Here is a 27,671-nt window from a genome sequence, read left to right on the forward strand (position 1 = left end):
TAAAAGAAGTTCCAGAAGAAGAAAACAGGGAAAATGTGGGAGAATGGTAACAGCTACGAGTTTACCAGATTTATGCAAAAATAAGATTCCTCACTGCAGAAAAATATCAAGCCCTGAGCAGATAAGCAAAAAGAAATCACACTCTAGACATAGTGTTGTATAACTGTAAAACATATGAGACAAAGTGAAATATCTTAAGCAACAGAGAGGAAAGGCGGACTTAGTTATTTAACTGATAAAAGACTTTTCATTAGCAAAGTGAGAAATAAGAAATAATGGATAAATATTTTTAAAAGACCAATGGGAAGTAACTGTCAACTACAAATTTTATTATTGGCTAATTTATTGTATAAGAGAGTGATCAGAAAAATAAATTTTCAGTATGAAAAACAAAATACAAGAATTTGCCCCAAGTAGACATGGTGAAAAGTATTAATGATATTTATTCATTAAGAAGAAAATTGATTCTAGAAGGAAGGAATAGAACTAAGATAAAAGAAGCAACAATGGGTGCAAATTGGTAAGTATGGTGATTATTTCAAATAGCATTGACTGTAAAATCATCAGTTATAATTAGTTTGGGGCATTTTAAACAAGGGGGAAATTAATAGATTAAAAACAATGTGTAATTTAAAATGGTGGATAAGAATTAAAATATCTTAAGGTCCTTTGAGAGATATACAGAAATATTTATTCCAGATTTTAAATCAAGTATGCATACAAAAATTTTAAGACTAATTACTAAGTAATGAAAATGAGATGCTTAATATCTGAAACATGGGAGTAGATCTGGATTAAAATATTTTGATTAATCTGGTATAGAGGAATTGATGGGGTGGTGAAATGGAAGATAGAACATGGCAAATAAAAAATAAAAAGATGTTAAGTTCAGACAATAATTTCTTGTAATAATTTAACTGCTACTTTATAAAGAGTAAACATTATTCTGGTTTGTATTTAATTTGAATAAAATATATTCTATGACTTACATGTATACTTTAAAAATGATATAAATGAGTAAGGACAGAGATTCTGAAATTAAATTTTAAATAAATTAGAATCCAATTAAAAACAATTAAAATCTAATGTTGAAAATGTACACACTTAAAGACTTAATGTCATAAGAAGTTTGACAGAAAAGGAAATTACAAAATATCAATGAAATGAAAATTAAAAAGAGAATTGATACAATGTTAAGTGCAAACAAAATAGGCTTTAAAGGGTTATTAGCAACAAAGAACAATTTTACTTATAAATGAAATGAACAGTACAAGAGGAAAAGGTAACCATATTGATCATATATCCACTTAACTACATATTCTTACAAGCATAAAGAGAAAAATTAAGAGAACTACAAGGAAGAATTGGCAAATCCACAATTATACTGTAAGATTTTATGATATCATTCTAAGAAACTGACAACAGATAAAAAAGTAGCGTGGGTAAAATGAAACACTGTTTATAGTTCCTAGAAATATTATCTTCCCTTCCCAACAAAGTTCATTTAATAAACTATAATAAAGATAAGGTCATTAGATTACTCAACACTGTTTTTATATGACCACTTAATAGTTGAATTTAACACACACACAAAATTATCTTCATGAAAAAACAATTTCAAAACAGGAAATGAGTACAATCTGGGCAGTACTTTTTAGCAAGAAAAGTTTAAAAATGATTTATTTAAAGTGAAAATGGAAAGTTACCTTCAAGATTTGTTCAATCTTGGGTAACTCTCTTACTTATGTAAATATGAAACAGTACACTTCCATTGTCCTAGGAGGCACCCAGCAGGAAAGTGCAGCCAGAGCTTTACATTTTCATCCAGAGCAGCCACTGACCACCAACCCCTTGGCTCCCCAGACTGCTCGGCACTTGGGAGGAGATGAGCTAATGTACACAGGAGCACCTAACATTCCCTTAAAGAATTAGTAATATCATAATGGTTTGAATGGAGTGAGATAATGCCAACTGAAATCGGCAGGCAAGAAAGATGCCAAAAGCCCCCACCCCAAAAAACTTACGGGAGAGAAAATGGGGGAGACTAGACTGGGACTTCTGTGCTCAATCTCAGGGCGGTCTTGACTGAGACTTATCTGAAAAATAACAGCTGACAGCCTCTGTTTTAAGTGTGTGTGCATGTGCATGTATATAATTCCTTTAAATCTCACCAAATACTCATCCTTCCACAGCTCGATGAGGAACAGCTATATGACTCTCTCATGTGCATGAGTTTAAAGCACCTTCCTATTTATTCTCTGGCACTATTAGGTGTGCTTAGGAGGGAAATGGTTGAAAGTGAAGCATAAAATCAAAAGCGGAAAACACTGGAAATGCTCAACAGAGTGGAACTGCCTCTCTAGAGAAACCATCCTGTCCTGCACAGAGATCTGGACCAGCAAGGATATAATCACAGCTGTGGACAGAGTGGCAACAAACTGTGCAGGACCTATTTTCAACAGTGGCACCCTGTGGCAGACGGAAGTAAAGGCAGGCAAATGGTGAGGAACTATCTAATTCTTCATCTTTCTCTACTTTGATTTTAAAAGTAGGACTGGGCTTTTTGACCAAGAGGAGATAGAAAGGAAAGCCAAGTACCCTGCTTATTAGATAGGGAGGTAACTCAAGTGGTTTTGGTAAGTATTGGAAAAAGAGGACACTGTATTTTCTACTCTGTACTGTGGTGCATACAGGTTTCATCTGTTGCCTCAGCAGTCACAAAACCAGATTGTTAAACTCGGTGCCAATTAATTCAAGATATTTCTCTCAAAGAATCCTTCTCCTTTTTGGACGTGGCTCTAGGATTTTTTTTGCTAGTTTTTGTTTTCAATAATTAAATATGAGATTTTATATTATAATTAATTTAATTCATAGATTCCTCAAATCCTCTCCAGGCAGAATAATATGTTAAAAATAGTAAACTATTTGAATTTTTTCATAGCTATAATCCAAAATGGAACACACAAATTACCCCAAAGCTATTTTATGTCAATAATAAGAAGCTCTCATCTTCTGAAAGTGTTCATGAAAGACAAATAGAAAGAAAGAATGTGCACCAATGAGACACAGATTTGCTAGGAAACATAACATTTTTTTCTTTCCTTCCTTCCTTCCTTCCTTCCTTCCTTCCTTCCTTCTTTCCTTTCTTCCTTTCTGCCCTCCCTCCCTCCCCCTCCTTCCCTCCCCCCTTTCTTCTTTCCTTTCTTTCTTTCTCTATTTCTTTCTTTCTTTCTCTTGCTCTGTCACCCAGGCTGGAGTGCAATGGTGCGATCTCGACTCACTACAACCTCCGCCTCCCAAGTTCAAGCAATTCTCCTGCCTCAGCCTCCCGAGTGGTTGGGAGTACAGGTGGCACCACCATGCCTGGCTAACTTTTGTATTTTTAGTACTCGGGGTTTCACCATATTAGTCAGGTTGGTCTCATAATCCTGACCTCAGGTGATCCACCCACCTCGGCCTCCCAAAGTGCTGGGATTACAGGCATGAGCCACCACGCCTGGCTGGAAACAACATGTCCACAAATCAATTCAAGTTTCAGATTTTAAGCAATGATAGACTTGATTCCTATTTGAGGCCATATAAGTACAGGTACTAGGGAATGTAAGGGACAAAGGTGTTGCACATCCAGGGATTTGTGTGTCTGTATTTTTGCCTCTTGTAATCTCATGGAGCTGAAGTTGCATGCCCCCTAGCCTAGGGAGGAATGGGCTCAAACAGCTCCCCCTAGGTCTAAATCACCTTTACCAGTCTCACAGGACTATCTATGCTCCAGATCACCACCCCACCCCTGTCTCATCCCCCAACTGCATTGTGGCCCACTCAGGTACATTTCAGATAATTCAGACTTGTGCTAGAGCAATTTGCAAAGACATTTTCAATTAAAATGCAATTCACAATTTCCTAATCTTACAAAAAGATATATTCTATTATAATAACTATAACATAATTACAATTTATAGTAAATATTAAGGTAATTTTCTTATGGTAGTAAATGCCAAGAGGATCTATTGCCTTATGCAGAATTTTAGAATTTACCTTTCTTTGTCTAACCTTTCTTCTCTTTCAAACCCATTAATACCCATTTTTTTGCTAAAGTCTTACTAAAGAAACAGGTTACCTCCAAAAGGAAACATTATGGTATATTCCATTAAACACAGTAAAACTTTAAATTTCACATAAAAATAGGTTATCCAATTACATGGTAAATGTGTCATTTGTTCATTGTCCAGTACACAATATATTTACAGGAAAATTACCAGGAACTTCTCAGCTGTATCAGATCTCAACCTTATATTTAGATGCAGTCATATATTACTGCTGATAATGTGATGTCAGTGAATAGATTGGAATTTTTCACTGTCCTTTATCAAGATAAATTGTTCTGTCAATAGCAAATGGCTGGCAAGTATTAACACTCTGCACACTATATGACTTTTCATTCCCTGCAAAAATTGTATTTAATGCTTTTGCACAAAATCTATGGCCGTGACTATCCTTATTACCTATTTAACTACCTTTTAAAAGGAGGATTTATTTCTGCAAATTAGGACCAGGATAACAAGATGGTATCATGCATCATAAACTTTAAGTCAATACAAGGCAGGACACTTGCAGTTTGAATGGGAAAATACCTTGCTCTCATCTCTTGGTCATCCAATAGTATTAGCAATCTGTGGTGGGAGCAGCTGCTCAGAGCAGAACTTTATCTTGGCCTCCTTCCATCTCCACTGCCACGATGTCCCACAGTAGCAATTTGCTCATTGGCCTATTACTTTCAATAGGTATTTCAGTAATTGGCTATTTCACACTTGTAAGGCTTGAACTGGCAGAGAGCAAAGGCCAGGCAACCAGTCTGTCAGGGTCTAGCAAGCTGGTCGTTCATCAATTATAATCAGCTTTTACAAGAGTGAGTGAATCCTCTGAAACCTTGTTTGCTCTGATCAGCTTTGCTACCAGTATAATTTGACCCCAAACTGAGCTGAGTCCTTATCTGAAGAATGTAAAAGTTGTTCTACAGTGACAAGCATGTTTGTTTATTCAGACCCCTGGAGAGACTGATGCGGGCTCAAAGAGGGGAAAGGGAATATGTTGATAATCTCAAGAATTCTGGGTTTCTTCTGCTTCTGTAGTTACTTGCTATCTGTCAATACAACACCCTTTCTTTTGCTAAAAATAAACATTCAAAGGGCATCAAAATAATTTATTTCGTAATGATTAATTATACAAGAGAGGGTCATCAAATTAAGAATTGAATTACTGTAAGGTGAGGTTTACTCTGGCCAGAGAGGTTGGGAGTCTTTTGCAATCATGTGCGTTATTTTAGAAATATCTATTTAAATAGAACATACAATTAAAAACACACACACCGATGTATATGCTCATGTGGACAACCAATTACTTGATTTAATATGATGGAGGCTAAGCTAGAAAAACAGTTTGCTAGAAACTTTAGGTCCATAACAGTAAATCAATATGGACTTCATTCACATATAAAAATAGTATTTTTTCTCTTCTTAGTCATCCCCAATATCTTCTATTATTTCCCATTTTACTGAACTCTAAGAGAACAGAAAAACCTGACACGAATTAAGTTTTCAAGAAAAAAAACCTGAAACATAGATAAGATGTAAGACTTTGCAAAATTCAGATAAGGTGCAACTGCACCAGCAGTTTTAGGTCCTAGGCATGTGGGTCACAGTTAATTTATGTAACTCACCCCAGGGGGCTAGAAAAACTACATTTGTATAATTTAGAAAGAGAGAAAAATGCATCTTAACATACAGGATTTATTTTTTTCTTACCACTGGCATCACTTTCTTCAAAAAGAATAAGACAATCCCTACTTGAAATGCATGTGTACAAAATTACTAATGGAAACAACCATTCTTTATTACAATGTCTGCTACTTGCTATCCACCAGTACCTATGATTCCCGTACTACAAATCCTATACTCTCCCTTCCCAAAGGCCAATTCAGTCTGTTGACCAGCGGATGACAAGGTGATCTGTCATCTAGCAACTGCCTTGAGCACAAATAAAACACACAACCAAAAATGGAATCTATTTAGTAGAGATTTTCATAAAATTTCAACTTAAAAAATGTAAAGGATAGATGATTTAGAAAGCTGTTAGAGATGCTCAAAAATCAATTCTAAATTTTGAAAAGACATGAGTAAAGCTCTTAATAAATCTACCTTCAAAGAGTTATGCACTCTTACTAGTTGAATAAATGAAGTGACACGGACGCATATCTAATTGTAATACATCACAAGATAATCTGTCAAGCCCAAGTGCTCAGGCCCTGTCACCCTACTTCATCCATTATTTATGTACAACCTTCATTACCAGCAAAATCCCTATGAGGTGTGTAGCATGGCATTGAACACTGAGGTTCTGCCACTCAGCAAAAACTTTTAGAAAGCATACTGGATAATAATTATTAAACACTGTGTAAATGATCACTGTGGGGAGGGTACATTTAAAAAGCACCAGGATTATCCCAGAAAAAATCATGACACATTTCATTTAGCTGGGCAATACACTGGATGTTCCATACTAACAAAGCTTACTTGGGTGAAACTATAACGCCACCAAACGCCTCTTCTTTGTCAGAGGCCAATCAAATCTCCATAATCTTCTTCCTTTTATTATTATATTAACTGGAAAAATGATAAAGTGAACTTATAACTTATAACACTAAACTTATAACAACATCTACTTCCATAATAGGCAAGCAAATGAAGGGCCCAGTGCCATTATTTTCTTTCTTTATTCTCTCCTCTTTCTTTTTAAATTGCTAAGTTGAAGAAGTTCCAAAGATGAGGAATTATACACGTTTAACCACTTTCTCAATGCAGAAAGCCTGCGTCTGGCAGTTGCTGGAAGGTAGTCACCATTTTCTGCTCACCCTTTCTACCAGCACACATGGCCCTGCCCCATGTGCCTTTGCTGAGAACAGGGAACTGCTAAATAAATGCATGCTGAGCAAATGCAACCCAAACAAATGAAATCTGAATAAATGCATCCTTAACAGATCCATCCTGGGCAAGTGCAACCTGAACAAATGCATCCTGAACAGATGCATCCGGAACAGATGCATCCCAAACAGTTGCATCCTGAATAAATGCATCCTTAACAAATGCACCTGAACAAATGCACCTTGAATAAATGCATCCTGAACAAATGCAGCCTGAATAATTGCATCTTGATTTTACAATCAGAATTCCACAGTGTTGTTTATTTTGTTTGTTTGCTTATTTTTTCTTAAGGAATCACTATCATATTTCATAGTAAGCATATTTTTTTTCAAACATGTTCTTAAATAATGAAGATAAAAATGCACATCTGAAACCATTTTAAGGATTCAGCCAGCTCCTCTGCTTCAGTCATGAGGGGGCAATAAGAACAAAAAGCTGCTCCAGGCATTTAGTAGTAGAAAATTAAAGTTCCTCTAAATTAGGTGGCTATATTCTCTCCCAGTCCAATTACTAGCTTTAATATTTGTCAATAAAATACCAAATAAAAGATTAGTCTCCAGATAAGGCAGCTGTTGCCATTTGGACCCTGTGATACTTCACATTCTCAAACTGTGGTGTGGAAGCTGCTGATTACAGCTTCATATCACTGACAGGTGCTGTAAGGCCCAAATCTTATGGACTTTTCTCTGGAAAGAAAAATTATAATAAAAGAACAGAACATATACATCATAACAAGTTAAGATTACACAAGATGCTGTTTTAGGGACTTGTCACATTTGAACTTGAGTTTTGGAACATTGTTTGTAATGAATAAAAGTCACAGTGTAGGTATATGATAGCTAGAAGTCATTCTGGTTTGAGGCAGTAACTAAACTGCTTGCCAGAGCCTCACACAATTCCTCCTAACTAGATCACATCTTGTTCCATAGCAGCTGCTTCTCATCACTTCCCTGCACAGAAGGGCAGCGGATTACACGCCTTCGCTATGGAGACCTATGTATCTCTTTGACAATGTGCAGGAAAGCGCACCATGTGGAAAAGACAAGTTTGCTCCTTTCCTTTGAAGATAGATATATGCTAAACTTACAGGATCATTAGGATACCCTGTGAAAGAATAGATTTTCTTTAAGACTTTACTTCTCCTAAAGAAAAAAAAAAAAAAAATATATATATATATGTATCACCTCCATCTTATGTAGCTTTTAAGAGAGCTGCAATTAGGACATAAATTCAAGCTTATTTCATTAGATATAAGGTTCTTATATTTGAAGAGTTTTTTTTTACAATTATTACTTTTAATCAGAAGCCAGCTTCAGTCTTTGAAATCCAGATTCTCTTCTCTAATGTGGATCAAAATAAATTCTCCCACATTGAGAAGTATAAAAAAAAATCCAGGCAAAATAAAGTAATTATAAGTTTATTTTCACTTTGCAAGCAAGGGTGGTAGAGGAGTCTGGGCTCTACTTGATGATTGTGGCAGTACTAACAGTTAATTTAGGATGATGGTGCAACATGAAAATAAAACTTCTTCTGATTGAATTTCAAGGACTCTTCTGTTTAACTAGCTTCAAGAGTCCTTTTTTGATCATAATAAAATTATTTGCCATATGGTTCAGATGCTTGTGATCCCCTCTCAATGAGAGGATTATGCATGAGATAAAATGCCTACTGTAGCTGCAGCCAAGCACACAGCTGGCTCTGATAATGCCAACAAATGGCTTCATCCATCTCAATGTCACGTAGGAGCTGGTGCGACGCGAGTCAGCCCCGAGTACAATTAAAATCTACATCATCTGTGAGAAAGGTGATGGAGGTTCTGACATCAGAGCTGTGCCAGATTCATCCTCTTTCCACAGTAACAGAAGAAACGTGTTGCCCCTTTCACCCCGTCACACTAATGATGTGCTGTGCAGATCCCTTCCTGTGCACATTAAAGGTACTAAATCAAGGGGCCTTCTATTTAAAAGCTTCACCTTTATCTGATATTCAGTAGCTAAGACGTACGTTTCTAAACTTCAGTTGTGTATTCCTTGCTTCTTTTTTTTGTGATGAGATAATGTCATTTATGTCTACCAGTGAAATATAAATAGAAAAGTTTATGATCCATAAGGCCTCATATTGTGGCAATATGCAGAAATTTCCTTGTTTTAATTCCACAATGTTCAACCACACTAATAAAATCAGGTTTGAACATCCATTTGTTCCAGAAAGCCAAATTTTACTGCTAAAACATTCATAACTCATAACAAGCAAGCTCAATATCAATTCAGGGACAAGCATCTTTATCTGCATATTTTAAGTAAAAATTAAAAGTGAAATTTAGGCCGGAATTTTGTTCTTTTTACCATGTTGTATTAGGAGGAAACCTTCCAAATATGTTTCATTAGCATTTCCAATGACTTTCCTTTAAAATTAAGTGGAATAGAAATAAGTTACTGAAAGCCAATTCTATGATTATTTATTTATGTACTTTTGTTATATACTTTGGTCTCTACTGAGCGATTATTCTTGAAAGACAAAACTGTGTAATCTGTAAACTGGCACACTAATCTTTCATGTAACTGGAAGACAAAAATACTCACACCAAATACGGAAATACATGCTCTAAAGTCAAAGGAAAATCTGTATAAGATGTATAAATGTGTGCAAACATATATTTGTATATATTCTATATGCATGTATATACATGTGTATGTTCCAAATAATACACACACACACACACTCTCTCTCTTTACTTATTATTTGGAATGATAAATAGGTGTTTTGGGGAATTTTTTGCTCTAACTTTGTAACCCTGCAATAAGGTAGAAAACCTCATGCAACAGAAGGCAGATAATCATCAATGGACATGTGGACATTAGCCATTTCAGATGGTAACTTTTCCATGCTCTTCCTATGTCAGTTATGGTCTATAATATGAAAAAGGGTAATTTTTAATCAAGTTTCTTTCAGGTAGTCTACTAATGTAAAAATTACACCTTTAGTCTATTCAGTTTATGAAAAATATATAAAATTCATTAATTTTTTTGCACCAAATAAGTCACATAACTCACTAGGCAGTGTTCTGTCATATTTTCTATAGAATTGGTTGTGCTTATTTTAAACCAGTGGGTTTCAGCCTTAGCTGCATGTTAGTATTACTTGTGGTATTTTAAAAGTAAGGTTGCCAGTGACTCACCCCAAATATGCTGGAACTGAATGTCTGGGAGTGGGTCCTAGACTTTTGTGAAAGATTCTCCAGACAATAGCTAAAGCACCATAAAGCACCATGAGAGATGGAGACTTGCATCCTAAACATTGCTTAAGAAGTATTTTATATTTGAATTTCCAGCACCACTAGAATTATTTTATTGGTTACAGATGTTTCTTGTGTTAAGCAAAAGAAATCAGTAACATTTCTGACACAAATTCATCCAATCCTATAAATATTTCTTAGAAGATTACAGTATGTTCAGTTCTATGAACATAATAGCTCTGTGAACATAGCATAGCATAGCTATGCTAATAGCTAGGTATTATGGAGGAATACAAAGGAAATATAAGTCATGGTTTCTATGTTCATGGAGCTAATCATCTTAGGAAAAAGACACACAACAATCTTAACCAAATGTCTTATAATTGTTACATTGGATGATGCTTATAATAATCGTCAAAGAGGCAGCTGAACTAGAAAGGACGAGTGTGCAGGCATATGTTGATTATTCCCCTATGGAAAACTTCACCTAGTATTCCTATGAATAGCAAGATCCACTGCTGCTTCTTAGAAATGATTTTTTAAATTGTAGCACAAAACTTGTAGGAGAAACCTAACAGACTAACAGTTACAATAGAATAGACAAGGTACCTTGCTTTGTACATGTATGAGTCCGTTCTCATGCTGCTAATAAAGACATACCCGAGACTGGGTAATTTACAAAGGAAAGAGGTTTAATTGATTCACAGGTCCACAGTCCTGGGAAGGCCTCACAATCACGGTGGACAGTAAGGGAGGAGCAAAGCCACGTCACACGTGGAGACAGGCAAAAAGAGAGCATGTGCAGGGGAACTCCCATTTATAAAACCATCAGATCTCATGAGACTTATTTACCATCACGAGAACAGCATGGGAAAGACATGTCTCCATGATTCAATTACAGTTGGGAATTATAATTCCCACCTGTATGGGAGTTACAATTCAAGATGAGATTTTGGTGGGGACACAACCAAACCATGTCAGTGCAGTAAGTCCTAGCTTGCTAATTAAAGGTTCTGTTTCTTAACTCCAAATGAAGATTGTCTACGGAATATTGCTTTTCAGAATGCAGTACTGAAAGTGTTTAAGAGGTAGGCAAATCAGTCGATATATTAATGTAGTAATTTGAAAACAGAAGTGTCCCTTTCTAGCCCAAATTAGCTATTGAAGAGATTTCTAGCTTTTTCAATTTCAATTCCAAACTCTTCTCAACCATAATACAATTAATCAGCTCTTTCCTTCTAAGAATAAAAAAAAATATTAGAAGTTGGTGATTGAAAATGCCTTTGAAGAAAGTAGCAGGAATAATAATTCTGAATGAAAAATGTAAAGGCCAGAGAGAAGGAAGGACTTGTGGTAAGTCACCCAGTTAACAACATAATGTAAATAACAACAGAAATGGGCTGAAGTGGTATCGTTAAACAATTTTCTAAACTTTGTTAGACAAATCAACCCCAGACCTTTAATCATTAAATTAAATAATTTAAATAAATTTAATAAGTAAAGGCCAATTGTTTCAGAAATGTTAGTAATGGAACCCAGTAGAAAAAATAAAATCTCTACTGAGTGGCTTTTGCTAAAAGAAAGAATCATAACCTAGCTTTGACATGTGCTCACAATATGTAAATGAGCATGCAAATCACTGAAGCAACTGGAAGATGAAAGTGTATACACAAAATAAAATCATCCATGGCTCTGTGCTTTAGAGTCAAAGAAAAACCTTTATAAGATGCATTGAAAGTTGTTAAATATATTCAAGTTTCACATATGGGTGATTTACAGCTGTGGCAGGACAGTCTTGTCACTCATATTAGTTCAAGGTAAGTAGCTTTGAAATCAAACAGACTCAAATTCTTCCCCGACTCTGTGACTTACTAGCTGGTGACATTGGGCAAATCAACATTTTTCAGCTTCAGTTTCATCTATACAATGGAAAAAAGTAAGTAGATACGAAAGTAAGAGTGTGGAAATTGCCCAGGACATTTTTCTTGACACATTGAAAATTTCACGAAAAGGCAGAACAGTAATGATGCTATTAATAAAATGAATAACTGGGAAATTTATTGGCTAAATATAAGAAAATAGAGTTTAATAAAAATATTCTCTTTCTATGCTGAGGAAATATATATGAGAGTTCTGGTAAACTTAAATGTAATTATTTATTTCAGCATACATAACTAGTTAGGGTGGTTGCTGCTACGCAAAGGGCCACAATTTTGAGGTTGTGATTTTTGTCAACCTCCCATAATCTTCCTGAGAAGAATATCAACTCCTCCTAAGGGAACAAGCTTCTCTGAGGCATTATCACAAATCTGCAAATTCACATGGTTCAAAATGGAATTTTTTTCAGACCTGCTAGTTGTCCCCATGTTTTATATCTTCCCCTCCTCACTCATGATTGTCCCCAAAGCAAGAGGCAGAGTAACAGTATCAGTCATTATCTTGACTGAAGTGAAAGACATGAAAATTTGCTCTTGGGTTTCATATGGCCTGTTTCTCACTTATCAGAGATTTCCTCTCTTAGAGAGAGACTAGAGGGGATACAGCTTGTTAGAAAACTGAGGAATATCCAGGAACAATTCAGAGACTGATCTTGTATCTAATAGCTGGGTACTGGAACATTTTAGTGGCTGCATAGCTGTTGCTAAAACTCAAGCAGCCAGCCAAGGCTAACATGGTCATCAGAGACGAGCCAAAACCTATTGCCTCACAAAATTCAAAAAGTTGTGAGCATTACTGCAGGCCTCAGCAGCCTCATTAAATACTAGGTACAGTATACGCTTAAGCTAAAGCCTATGAATGTAGGAATTACTCATTGATGTAAGATCAATTTGTAAGGAGAAAATTTCGCATATGCTGTCAACATCATGAGGCCAGGGACCATGTTCATTTTGTTCATCTTTGTATGCCTAGCTCCTAGATAAGTCTGAGACCTAGAAGACACTAAGTTATTTAATTAATGAATAAATGAAAATAATACCATACTGGCGAAGAGAATGGGCCTTAGAATATGTCAAGCACTATTTATTTAACTTTCCATGACTTCGGTTTTCTCTTATGTAGATGTATATAGTAATATAAATGGACTTGTTGGGTTGTTGGGATGAATACATTATTTATTGATAGTAAGTAGCGTAGGGCACACAAAAAGTGTTCTAAACATGATATTCTAGAGCATGGTCTTCATGTAGGGGTGTGTGTGTGTTAGTGTTTGTGTGGGTGTGAGAGAAGGAGAGAGAGAAAGAGAGAGACAGAGGTGGAGACAGAAAGAGACAGAGAGAGGGGAAGTTAATGTAAATCTTTCTAGATTTTGGAGCCAGAATTAATAAAATCACCCTTTTAGAGTTCTGTTTTTCATCTGCATAAAAAATTAAAAGCCTTTAAACAAACATTCCAAAATAATTCTCTACTGAAAACAGCTTGAGAATTTATTAGTTCTAACCCTGATTCCCTGAGGTAAACTGTGGACTTGTAGATTGGTAAACCTAAGTACTTGAAGTGAATCTTAAAATCACTCAACGATGAGGTCTCCCAACAAAAGAATAATGAAATACTAATTTGGAACATTTTTCTGAACAGAATGCCACTTGTTACTCATTCTTCCCTTTAGTTGTTCAAAGACAAAATTGACTCAGTGATGATGTGAGATTCAACTCTCTACCAGATGAAATCAGTTCTAAAAGGTCATAGTAAAATTAGGAAAGGCAGATGGAAAATGTGCTGATAACAGCTGGTACACCCAAAAGTGTGCACACTGGTGTAATTGTGGTATCAGACATTGCTCTTTCATCTCTTTTCTCTACGTGCTTCTTTAATTCCAGGAGATACAATTATCTTGGTGGTTGAAATTCAATAACATACAATACAAATTGATGGTTGGGAAGACATCATTAGGTTCTTAACCAATATAGAATTCTTCTTGTCAATGTAGACTACCAAGGAATAAGCATGAATACACTCCTGCTTAAGGCCTCCAGTACAGATTCTAAAACCTACCACCTTCCAACATTGTTATTTTTTATCACTTCCTCCTACCAATGTTAAAGAATAGAAAACATAAATTATATCTAAAAAGAGGAAACAATAATTTAACTTCTCCTGATTTTAATCAGTTTTCTGATGTTGAATCCAATGGCCATTAATTCAAACTTTTAAATATAATTTTTAAAATATTCTTATGATTCTTCAATTGAGTGCAGTTTAATTTAGCCAGCATGCAGTGTTTCAAAGATTCTCAGTTTCTAAATACTTAGTTTATGTTTATTCTTACATCTTGGTCCTACATAGATTATTGAATCCATTGCTATATCAGAGAGATATTGGCCAGAGCAACTTCAAAGAGAGTAATTTTTTTTAGTCAGTTCAATTCTCAGAACTAAATAAAAACAAAAGAGGATCTTTGAATGTTCAAGTATAATTTTTCCTTTCACATTTATACTTCTGAAAGTCTATAGAGGTAAGAACCCACTTGTAAAGACAGCGGGGGTGATTGTCATTGTACTGAGTAATGGTATGCACATAATGCATGCATTCATTTGTCAAGCACCAAAAAAACACTCTCTCCTGGTTAGTGGTTTTTTTTTTCCTTCCTGTTAGATAACTATGCATGAAGCAAAAGTTTAATTCTCTGAACAAGCTCCAGAAAACTTGGAGACACTAATACTTTTTGATCACCTTCTTCTATTTCCATTTTTCATGTTGTGGGACCCAGCTGTCTGCTTGCAAGACTACGAAGATTTTGTTTAATACAGTATCAATGTTCTTGGTTTACCATTGACAGATTTGAAAAGGTTGTTAAAAACTGAATGCATATATGCAAATGTTTTGTTATTAAATGGAAACATTCCAAGAACTCAAATGATCCATGTGAAATTTTAATTATAACTTAACAGCTGCTTGAGCTAATTGAAGGATATCAGAAAGGTGATTTCCTTCTCATTGTAATTAAAGAGTTAAGCCTAATTTGCTGTTGTCAGAAGAAGACTAAATACCAATCTGGTCTGCCTAATTATATTAAAAGGTAAACAGATAACTACTAGAAAAGGGTAGGGCCCATCCTAACAAAGACAACAGGTTCTCAATGTGTCATGACCACCCCATTCATATTGGAATATGAACGATGACCTTTAAGGAAAATAGCAACTGTTCTCAACTTCTGCTATGAAGGCTGCAATTTCATCTTGCAGCATCATCTGCTCACTCCCTCTGGTAGCCAATTTTATTTTCCTGAACCAGAGTTCTAATTTCTCAGTCCTTTTCCCAAGAGCCCTCAGTGATCTCTTCACTTAAGAGATAAGAAAACAGAGGCCAACAGAGGTCAAGAATATCTTCAAAGTAAACAATTAGTCAGTGGCAAAACAAGACTCTTGATTAAACAGTGTGGTGCTTTCCCCACTATTCTCTGTGCTTTGCATCTACTAACATGGAATTTACCTTGCTCAATTCCACTGCATTACAGTAACGTGGAAATATACATTGAAGTCTTCGGTTATCTTTGTAATGGTATGTATGATATTACTTGCCCTTTGTTCCAGAAGGTCTAGAAAGTTACATTTTTGAATTATTCTACAAGAATGTAATGGAGGAGTGTCATGTGTGAGCAATACAACCTTTAATATCCTAATTGAATGGGGTTAAAACTCTTATTCAGCAGTGCAAGGATCTTAGATGTAAAATAAAGGAATCATTTTATCTAAGCCTGGTATTTTCAGCTTCTTGTGATAGCCTTCCTCACTTATGGGTAGGCCTCCAGAGATTAAAACAGGGAAGTGAAGTTCAGCTGCCAAGAGTTCTGGCAATTCTGATACTTCTTGGATAATTCTTGTTCCCCTTCATTTATGAATTCAATTTCTTTCTATCAGCCCATAATATAAATGTAGCCAGTATTTGTTTCTGTCCTTCTTTTTTCACTTTCCAAAAAAAAAAAAAGAGACTCATAGGTAAATTCATATGAATTCAGTATGGGAATGAAGAGGGAGAGGCTTATTTAATAATCTTTGGGTTGTTCTCAATGGACACTTGCTTCCTTCCCTCTAATGCAAATACATATTATAAGTGAGGCAAGGTTGAAAACAGAGAATAATTGTTAAACCACAGTTTCCATGTGTGGTCTATATGTTAGCCCTCAGGCATGTCAGGGAAGATTATGGAGAGGACCAATATTCTACAATTCTTCATCAGTGCAATAACCCGTTTGCTTAGAAAAGTAACTGACACATACCTTATTACTATTAAGATTTTGATTATCACTTCTCTAATCTGTGCTCAATCTGATATTGCTATTACATAATCATGTATTTGTTGCATCTACTCAAACTCAACCTGTCTAACCTTTTCCCTTGCAAGCCAGCTGCCTTGTTAATATGGCCCACTTCTCCTATGTGATCATTCTAGTTACTGTCTCTCAAATTATTTATCCTACATAACCCTGATGTTAATCTTCATAAAGTATCCCTTAGGTAATGCCATCCTACTATTCAAAATGCTTTCATATTGGGATAATTCCTATAAATTAAAGTTCAAACTCCTTAGGCTGATATGAAAAGCCCTCATAATCTCATCCTAAATTCTTGCACTTGTTGTAATTCTTAAATGAAGACAACAGAATATTCTAACCGGTTAAAGCAGAAAAGGCAATTGTTGGAAGAATTACTGGGTTGCTTACGGAATTGTTAGGGAGGCAAGATAATTGATTTAGAAAATGGACATGAAACAAGAGAGGCCAGGCAGCCCTTGAGCCATTCTAGAGAGAATACTTCTGCCTCCACCACTGCCACAGTTTGCCACACCTCCTCACCAACACTGCTTGCTAGAGGTCGACACCAAATGCATTACCATCACTACCACACAGACTGGATGTAGGTGCCCTTGCTCTCCAAATTCATGTCTCATTACAACTGGGTTGTGATTCCAAGTTCCCAGACAAGTCATCTACTTCAGTTGAGCTTATGTCTGTGCCCTATTTTTTGTTATAAAGGCACTGGGTAAGCATGCATCTGGACTTGACAAGCTCAAAAGCAGTAAGGTCGGGCTCCTACCAATGCTCGTATAGGAGGAAATTCTTCAAACACTGGAAAGGAATTCAGATGCCAGGAAAAACAGAAAATAAATCAAAATAAAAAGAGAAAGTGAACGGGTGAGCAAGTGAGAGAGTGGAATTCTAGGATTAACTAATGAAACCATCAACCCATTAAGTTATGGTGCATTCACTTGTTGCAAAAAAAAAATCCTATTCTGTCTCATCTTCACAAATAATTAAAATAATTATGAATATGCATATTAAAATATCTAGTATATGACCAACAAATAATAGTACCTAATTAACAAACATTTCTTCCATTCTAGATGAAATGCCTTTCTCTCTTCATTTTCCCAGATCTACCTGACCTAAGGATTTGCTTGCCAACTATCTTGTCCAAGAAGTTATCTTAGAACACCCCAACTTAGTGTTATTCATCTCTTCTAAATTCCTGTTGCATTTAATCCATATTATTCATTATGGTATTTGTCATTTATATTGTCATCTAGTAGCTACCTTTTCACGTGTGTAGTTTTATATCCTCAGATTGCAACCTTCATGACAATAAAGACTATGTGCTATAATTCTTTGTATCAACACTCACACCTATCATTATATCTTTGGGAAAGCAAGCACATAAGAAATGCTTACTGATTGCCTGTTCAGCCAAAAAGTTGGTTTTAAATTAAATTCTGAATCACCCACCTCCACATACTTTCTCATTCATATAAAAAGAAAAGTGCAGAAAAAAATTGGGTTAATAAGTAAGCTGATTTCCTATTAGCCAAGGCCTTATCATAATAAGCTTCTAGAATAATTCTACTCTCATACAATTTTTTTGTTTCACTTTAAAGCATGTAACAGAAGTTTTGGAATGCATAGAGTGAAAGAATTGACAACAATAAGTTTACCAGGGGCAGAAATGCCATGATAAATGAAAAGAACTCAAGGTCTCTTATCCTGAGTAGAACAGGAACTGCCAGTCACCCAAATAAATCACCCACTACTCTCTTGCCACTGGCTCATACTGTTAGCATCTGACATGCTTAAGTCTATTCCATCTAAATCAACAAAAGCACTTTCTTGACAGTCTGTCCTTTGCAGGATGACACCCTCCTTTTCTCTCTTTCTTTTCACAGCCATGCTTCTTAAAAGTGTAGTACGTGCTCACTCTCCAAGCTGGCACCATCTCTCCATTTAATCTGTTAATACTGAGTTCACCAGGTAACTTTCATTTGCCAAATCCAGTGCACCTTTGTCAGATGTATCCTACATGACCACAAAGTGTAATCCAATACACCCCCACTTTTTTCAAATAGTTACCTCCTTAGTTTTCATACTATTTACTTCCCAGCTCTACTTTCTCATTTTTATTCATTTGAAAATTGTTATTTATTTATTTATTTATTTATTTATTTATTTATTTTGAGACAACTGTCTCTCTTTGTTGCCCAGACTGATCTCACACTCCTGGGCTCAAGTAATCCTCCCACCTCAGCTTTTTGAGTAGCTGGGATTACAGGCACGTATCACCATGCCCAGTTTATTCTCTTGAGATTTTAAAAAATACCTCTCCTACTTAAATCTACCTGTTTAATATTGAGTGTTCTCCAAATTATTGTCCTTAGCCTTATTCTCTTTGATATGGTTTGGCTCTGTGTCCCCACCGAAATCTCGTGTTGAATTGTAATTTCTGGTTTTGGAGGAGGGACCTGGTGGGAGGTGATTGAATCATGAGGGTGAACTTCCCCCTTGCTGTTCTTGTGACAGAGTTCTCATGAGATTTGGTTGTTTGAAAGTGGGTAGCACCTTCCCCTTCTCTCTCTCTCCTTCTGGCCAGGTGAAGATGTGCTTGCTTCCCCTTCAACTTCCACCATGACTGTGTTTCCTGAGGCCTCACCAGAAGCAGAAGCCTGTACAGCCTATAGAACCATAAGCCAATTAAACCTCTTTTCTTTATAAATTACCCAGTCTCAAGTATGTCTTTATAGCAGTGCAAGAATAAATGAATACACTTCTCTTATCTTTTCATCTATTTATATGTCTGAATCCCCCACTGACTTTCAGTCTCTTTACAGAATAAGCTGTTTTACCTATAACACCATACTACTACCTAATAAAGAGGACTCCTCCTTGGTTTTGCTTTGCTTAGTTTTAATAAAATGGATAATAATATTCCTCTGGAATTTTTGACATCATGTCATGTCTACAGTGATTATCACCTAGAAGGTAACGACTCTAATCTATGTCTTCGTGATAGATTTCTCTATGGAAAACTCAAGTCATATATTTCATTGAGTTTTGGTTAAAAATTTAAGATGCTTCTAACAACCAGAATCATGTCCATAACCCAAAACTCCAGAAGAAATGCATTTATTCCACTTCCTGTTGATTAGACTTTTGTCAGATATTGAAGCCTATCTAGAATCAAAGATTCAATACTCTCCAATCAAATTACACTGTGATGCATAGGTCCCTCTCAGGTGTGTTGCAGATAAAGGTAGGGAGGTATTGACTGCTGTTTCTACCCTGATAGGGAGACTGCTTCTGGGTCAGACAAACTCAAGCCCAATTTTGGATTGATGTCCTCTTCAGTTTCTACTTTCATAAAGTGGGTATAAGAACATGTCCAACATAACTGGGGGGATATATTCAAAACATGTATGTAACTTTCTAAGCTACTATTACTATATTTTTGAAAGTTGTATCTATTGTTTCCTGCATGCTTTGCAAGAAACTATGCTTTATATTTCATTTTGGCAGAAATTTATTAAGCTGTAAATCAGGCACTCATATTCAACTTAAACTAGAATACAATCCCCTTGAGAATGCATTTGTATTTGTTTATATTATTTTGCCGTTGTTTGCATTTTTTACTAACATGTATCAAATTTGAGAGATTTCATAAATAATGAGGTTATTTTGAATCCTTGAGGACATGTTTTTTGTTTGATATATTGAGTGCTTTAAGGACTTTTAAAATCTAGTTTCCTATAGACATTCATCAAGATTAATTACAAACAGTTGTTAATTCCCAGTGCCATCTTGTCTAGGCACCAAAGTCACAGGCATTACAGGTTAATGAAAAACACTAAACTCTGAAATTGCTTCACTTACCCAAGGTACTAGGAACTAATATTAATTATATCAGTAAGCCATGGGAGCACACTTGATAATCTAACAGCACATTAGAGCAATTTGATAGCAGGGGATATGTCTTATTTGTTTTTATAATCCCAGCATTGAACACAGTACCTGTCACATAGGATAAATTAAAGAAATATTTACAGAATGAAGGAATGATATGTTCACCAAACTGATGGAAGAGTCACCTACGTAAAATATAAATTATATCTGCTCAAGCTTTATCAACAACTTTCCACTACCAATAGGATAAAATCTAAACTATTCATTTTTTATTGTGTTGCTCCTATACCCTTTACTCCAACCGTGTGGTGTTATTTGCAATTCCTCATATATATTATGCTGTTTATTTCCTTTCTTTCTCGGCATGGAGTGTTCCTTGCAAGCATGTATGCATTTTTCGATAATTAGCTCAAGGACACTCCCTTTATGAGGCCCTTTGTGACTTCTGCAGGAAGAAATGACCACTGCATTTTTGTTATTGCTTCCCCATACCATGTATATATACCTCTGTTGTGAAATGCCTCATGGTAATTATGTATTTAATACACAAATACAATAAGTCTCCTCCCAAGCAAGAAAGCTCCTTATTCAATATTATATTACAAGATTCTCTTGTGGTGCTGGTTACATACTAGGAAGTCAATAGGTGTCAAATACAGGGTTCATTAATGTTTACAAAGAAGGACACATGGATTATTAGAGGAGGTAGAAATGCAAGGGCAAATAAATAGTGAGTCTTTCCAGTTACATAAAGCCTGATAAATTAATATTTATTTATCTCAATAACCTGTTTTGTAATAGAGACATAGAAATATACCACAAAATATACAGATAAAAATAAATATGGATGGTAAAGTGGGTGCCTATTATAATCTCATATTTGACTATACACTTTAACTATAGACAATGCAAAGAATATCCTAAACTCAGTCTTCTCTTTTGTTCAATTCACATGTCTTAATCTAGTAAATATAAAGTATTTCACTTGACTAAATTGCAGTGGAAATTCCCTTTCTTATAGTCTCAAAGACTACTCTTAAATAATACAGTGAAAAGAAGTTAATCTACAACAGTGGTCCTCAAACTTCTATTTACAGAACATCCTTTACACGGTTAAAAGGGTACCGAAGATTCCAAAGAGCTTTTTGTTAATATAGGTGACAGCTCTTGATAGTAATTGTGTAAAAAAATGTGTAAAAAATTAAAATATATAAATACTTATTTAAATGACCCTAATGACCTTTTCATAGGCTAACATAAATAACGTTTTAACAAAAAATAAATATATGTCACCAAACACAAAATCATGACAAGAATAAAATATTTGTATGAAAAATATGTATATGAAAAATAATTAGATTCATATAGGTACATAGGTGGAACACAAAGGGAATTTTAATAGCTTTTACAGATAACTGTGGATATTCTTTGATACTACACCAAAACTTGACAAATGGAAATTTATTAAAAGTGAGCTATGATGTGAAATCTGAACCCAGTAGCTTTTCTGTCAATATCCATGGCGTGTCTGTCAATCTTTTATATAAAAATGGTGTTTCATTAAAAAAGTGAGTAATTCAGCCTGCAACTCAATCACACAAGTGCTTTTCCTTGAGACCACCATTATCACTTAAGTATGCAGCGGAGTGCTTTCTGTATGTTTCCCATTTAATCAAACTATTAAAAAGATATGTATTCTAGGGTTGAGATCTAATAAAATTAATAACTTTACCACTTCATCAAGGACATGCTTAAATGAAACTGGCATTTATTCATTCATTCATTCATTTTATTTTTTTTAACTTTTACAGCAAGTCTGTAGCAGTAAGAACATACAACTACTAGCACAGTTTGGTGCCACTGCCTTAATTCAACCTAAGGCATAGCAGTCTTATCCATCATTGCTTCTGCGTAATCAGCAAAATACTCATACAATGAAAAAGGCAAATAATGTCTGAATCTTATTACAAAAATTGTCTTGACTTAGCAGATACCCTGTAAGAGTCCCAGGGACCCCCAGAGTTTTCCTAGCCACACTTTTAGAGCTGCTGCTCTACAGCACAGAACAGTTAAGATCAGCAATGCTGTACACTCCAGAAACCTAAATACAAGTGGGACTAGTCAGTGGTTTACTTGAACTTTACTAAATAAGGGAAAATCTCCCAAAACTTTACCTTTGTTTTTAATTTATAGTAAAAATCATGAATAGTATCACTTCTTAAAACCAGGACTAATCTTTCTTCTTTGAATTTCCAATACACATGGTCATTACCTTTCATGTGGTCCCTTTCATATTTCACTTTACATCTTAGTTCTTTGTGTCATGTCTGTTTCTCTTTATTAGGCAAAATTCCTCGGGGCAAATTTAGCATCAGGTTTTAGGAAATGATCATAACTATATAACAGTTACTTACAAATATATGCTTTGTTCACTTAACTAATATATCTAACCAAACCAAAAAGAATTAGGTCTATGCCATTATATGCCATTTATAAATGTTTTAAATGTTTAAATGTTTAAATTTTACAGCTAAAGCTACAAAATTCTCAGAAGAAAACCTAGGAGTAAGTCCTTGTAACCTTGAGGTAAGTAAATGCTTTCTTAGATATAACACCTAAAGCATAAGTAACAAAAGAAAATACAGATTAGACTGTCAAAATTTAAAAACTTGTGCAGCTAAAAATATCATCAGAAACCGAAAAGGCAACCCATAGAATAAGAAAAAATATTTGCCAAAGCACATATCTGATAAGGAACTTGTACCCAAAATGTCTAAAGAACTCTTACATGTCAACAACAAAAAGACAAATAACCCAATTTAAAAATAGGCTAAGGATTTGAGTAGACATTTCTCCAAAGAAGATATGCAAATAACAAATAAGCACAGAAAAAGATGATTAGTGTCATTATTCATTAGCAAGTGCAAATCAAATCCACAATGAGATACCACTTCATACCCATAAATATAGGTATAGTAAAAAAGACAATAGCAAGTGCTGAAGAAAATGTAGTGAAACTAGAGTCCCAGTACATTGCTGGTGGGAATGTAAAATGATGGAGCTGTGAAAAACAATTTGGCAGTTTTTCAAAGGGTTAAACGTAGAGTTTAACCTCATGACCCAGCAATTCCACTCCTAGGTATATACCCAAGGAAAATGCAAGCAAATATCCACACAAAAATTCATACGTGAATGTTCACAGCAGCATTATCCATAATAGTCACATCTGGAAACAATTGGGAATGTCTATCAACTGATAGATAAACTAAATATGATTTATCCATGCAATGTAATATTATTTAGCAATAAAAACCAATGAAGTACCAAATACATGCAAGAAAATCAATGCACCTTTAAAACATTATGCTAAGTGAAAGAAAACAGACACAAACAACCATATACTGTATGATTCTATTTATATGAAATGCCCAGAATAGGCAAATCTATAGGGACAAAATGTATATTAGTGAGAGGTTAGAGGAATGGAGAATGACAGCTAACAGTATGGGGTTTCTTTAGGAAGGACAAAAATGTTCTAAAACTAGATTGCTGTAATAAAACAAGAAACAAAACATATCCAAAACCATTGAATTGTATACTTTAAAAAATTATTTAGTACCATCCACCATCAAGTTTTCAGTTAGATGGTTTATATCAATGCCAAATAAATATAGCAATACTGGTATATCTGTATTTACTATATTAAAAATTAAAATTTAGAACACTAAAAATTAATGCTTAAAGAAAACTTCAAGGATGTCTAATATTATAGCATTTGACAACAAAGTCAATTTTAATTTAATTTATCAACCAAATATAGTTCATACTGTATCTTTTCAGGTGATGCACACAAGATCTGCTTATAAACTAGGAAACATTGGACAAGGGGCTTAATCTCGTGTTCACTTTCATCATCTGTACAATTGGAAACTGACCATTTCAAGATTAAATGAGAAAACATAAAGTTTAACACCAACTAAATATCCTCCAGTAAACACTAAAAATACTAGTTTTAATAAGACTAATAACTAATATTATTATTGGTAATAAAAGGCATGTAATCTATTATCAGAGTGCTAAATACTTGATATTCACTGTCATGCCCTTTCAAAATAAAGATACATGACACACAATCCAATTGGAAAACAGTGATCATTCGCAGAAGTTTATCTTTCAATTTTAATATTTGTACTGTAATTTCAAAATTCAATGAAAAATTCCAATACAAAAACTGGGGGCAAGAGGAAGAAAGGTGTGTGCATCCCCACGCTTTGCTTCCAGGATAAAAACACTGTCTAGATCAAATTTTTTTGCAACTCATCTCTCTCTAGCCTAACATAAGTAGATTTAAAGCAATTGAGAAGATAAATGATTCCTCACCAAAAGTGGGAGGGAAAATTAATTTGGGACTGGGACAACAAAACATTCATTTGTCATTACTGCACTGAGGGATCCCAGAAAATGTCTAGAACCCTTTGTATACTGTTTGCCTGTAACAATCAATGTCTGTTTTCTGCCCTTTCCTTTGTCCATTTCCTCCTCCTGATGCCTCAGTTCATTCTCACTGAAGATTATTAGCAATATTAACCATCCACAGTAGTCGAGTCAGTAAAGAAGTGAGAAGAGGGAGGAGGAAGACACACCGACGGGAGAGGGAGGGTGGGTCATGCATTTGTAAGAACTAATTTGTCTAATATTCAGTAACAAAAGGAACGCGTCTGTGCCGTGCGTTAATGCAGCATCAATCGCTGACTAACTGCTCGCCACACATAATGAGAATATTCTCTGGCCATCCCCATGGTCTGTAAAGACAGCTGGGGAGATAATAACCCAAATGGAATTTTTATTTTAATGCAACTCCCATCCTTTAAACACAAAAATGAAACAGATTAAAGTTGGTAAAATGTAACAGCCTTTCATAAAAGCTTAGTGTGATAACATATTTATTCCAGCAGTGATGCCTAAGAGCCTGAAATGTCTCCACTTGATTGTTGGGATTCTCCAGTTTAATGGCCCTTTTCTTTTAGTTCATTATGAGTTGCTTTAGACTCTCCAGTGGTTGTGTCTAATAGCATTGCTCATCTGATTACATTTCAGTAGTTTTTTCTTGAAACATGTTTGAAAAGTTGCACTTTATAATAACTAATTTTATTTTTATTTTAAATCAAAATTGTATCCCTATTGATAATTATGTAAAAATTTAAATATATTTATATCCACATTGCGCATATAATAAATAAAAAATTAATTATTATAAAAGTGCACAAAACCGGCATTATATTTAAAAACAGATCAGCTTCACTGCAACAGCAATATAGGTCCAATGTTAGGGAAAACATTTCACCCAGTTTCCTATTCATTTCTCTACTCTAAAAAACAAAGGCTAGGCAAAAAAAATTTTTTTTTTTTCCATTTGTTAGACAGTAGTAGTTTTTCTCTCCTAGAGATAGTTTAAGAATACATTTGAAAACAAACATGAACATGAAAATAGCTTTTGACATTTAATGATTTTCTAAAAAATAATAATCAGCAACTAGGAAATCTACCTGAGCTTGTCTAAGAGTGGGTCATGAGGCACAATGAAATCAGTTCACTAGGGCATTTGATATGTTGTCACTATTAGAAATAATGAACTGTCCAGGCAAGAGTTATTTCCAAAGACACTTTTAAAATGGTAAAGGGGCTGAGAGGAAATATGAAAAATAGTAAGCCTAACAATGACAAACAGGAGAAAAATAATTTAATGAGGTCAAGTTGAAAATATAATTTAAGATAAAAAGCCTCATTGAACTCTGCCTGCTATTCTACTGCAACAGAATGATATAATCAGCTTATTTGATCACCAGTACAGATTGTAACTCAGGGAATCTGCTTTAACATGAAGAAGGAAACATAAAATGTCTGTGTTAAAAATGAGGAGAAACCTGAAGTGTACAATTTTATAATATGCATTGCATTTTATTAGACCTAAAATAATTATATTTTATGATAAAATTATTTTGAGATTAATATATCATAAGGCTGCCGGAAATCTATGATATCTGTACATAAATTGAAATGCTTTTTTTAACTTTCTTGTTTTTATTGGCACATTGTACTTATACATATTTACAGGGTACAATTTGATGTTTTCACATATATATATGTTGTATAATGATCAAATCAGGGTACTTAACATACTCATCACCTCGTGCATTTATCATTCATTTGTAGTGAGACCATTCAAAACCCTCTCTCCTAGCCTTTTTGTAATATGCAATACTTACTGATAACAATGGTTGCTCTACTGTGCAGTAGAACACCAGAACTTATTCCTCCTATCTAATTGTAACATTGTACCTGGTATACAACTCTCTCTACCCTCCCCTACCCCACTTCTCCTCTCTAGTCTCTGGTACCAACTGCTTTATTCTCTTCTTCCATGATATAAACTTAAAAATTTTAATAGTTTTGGGCATACAGGTAGTTATTGGTTACATGGATGAGTTCTTTAGTGGTGAATTCAGAGCAGAACTAAAAGAAATGGAAACCAAAGAAAACAAAATGTAAATGAAACAAAAAGCTAGTTCCTTGAAAAGATAAACAAAATTGAAAGACCATTAGTGAGATTAACCAAGAAAAGAAGAGAGAAGTTTCAAGTAAACTCAATTAGAAATGAAACTGGAGATATTACAACCAATACCACAGAAATGCAAAATATCATTTAAGGCTATGATGAAAATCTTTATGCGCACAAACTAGACAATCTAGAGAAAATGAATAAATTCCTGGAAACATACAACCCTCCCAGATTAAATCAGGAAGAAATAGAAACTCTGAATAGTATCTGTCTTTCTGTGTCTGGTTTATTTCCACTTAACATTATATCCTCCAGGCCCATCTATGTTGTCACAAATGAGAGTATTTTATTCTTTTTCATGGCTGAATAGGATTTTACTGTATATATAAACCACATATTCTTTATCCATTTATTGTTTTTCCATTCATTAATTGTTGGATAATTAGGTAAATTCCATATTTTCACTATTGTAGGTAGTGCCACAATAAACATGGGAGTGTAGTTGTCTCTTCTAAGTACTAATTTCATTTTCATTGGATAAATACCTAGCAGTTGGATTGCTGGAGCATATGGTAGTTCTATTTTTTTAATTTTTTGAGAAAACCCCATCTCTTTTTCATAGTGACTGTACTAATTTACAATCCCACCAATGGTGTGTAAGTGTTCCCTTTTCTCCATATATTTGCTAATATTTATTTTCTTTGGTATTGTAGCCATTTTAACAGGATTGAGGTGATA

General features: G+C 34.7%; 1 protein-coding gene and 1 long non-coding RNA gene across 4 annotated transcripts in view; one reads left to right on the forward strand and one right to left on the reverse strand.

Annotated features, from left to right (window-relative positions):
• Window positions 1-7,171, forward strand: part of LOC105470137 (uncharacterized) — a 52,238-nt gene extending 45,067 nt beyond the window's left edge. The window contains exons 3-4 of one of the 2 annotated variants that reach the window (XR_980325.3): window positions 2,272-2,501; window positions 7,034-7,171. This is a non-coding gene — a long non-coding RNA (uncharacterized lncRNA). Of the gene's footprint in view, window positions 1-2,192; window positions 2,502-7,033 lie in introns of those variants that run through there. The other variant, XR_003015498.2, reaches the window with a different exon arrangement.
• Window positions 1-27,671, reverse strand: part of LOC105470138 (PDZ domain containing ring finger 4) — a 418,303-nt gene that overhangs the window by 212,611 nt on the left and 178,021 nt on the right. The gene's annotated exons all lie outside the window — the stretch shown is intronic.

The sequence above is a fragment of the Macaca nemestrina genome, chromosome 10 (assembly GCF_043159975.1).
Source record: "Macaca nemestrina isolate mMacNem1 chromosome 10, mMacNem.hap1, whole genome shotgun sequence".
NCBI classification, from domain to species: domain Eukaryota; kingdom Metazoa; phylum Chordata; class Mammalia; order Primates; family Cercopithecidae; genus Macaca; species Macaca nemestrina.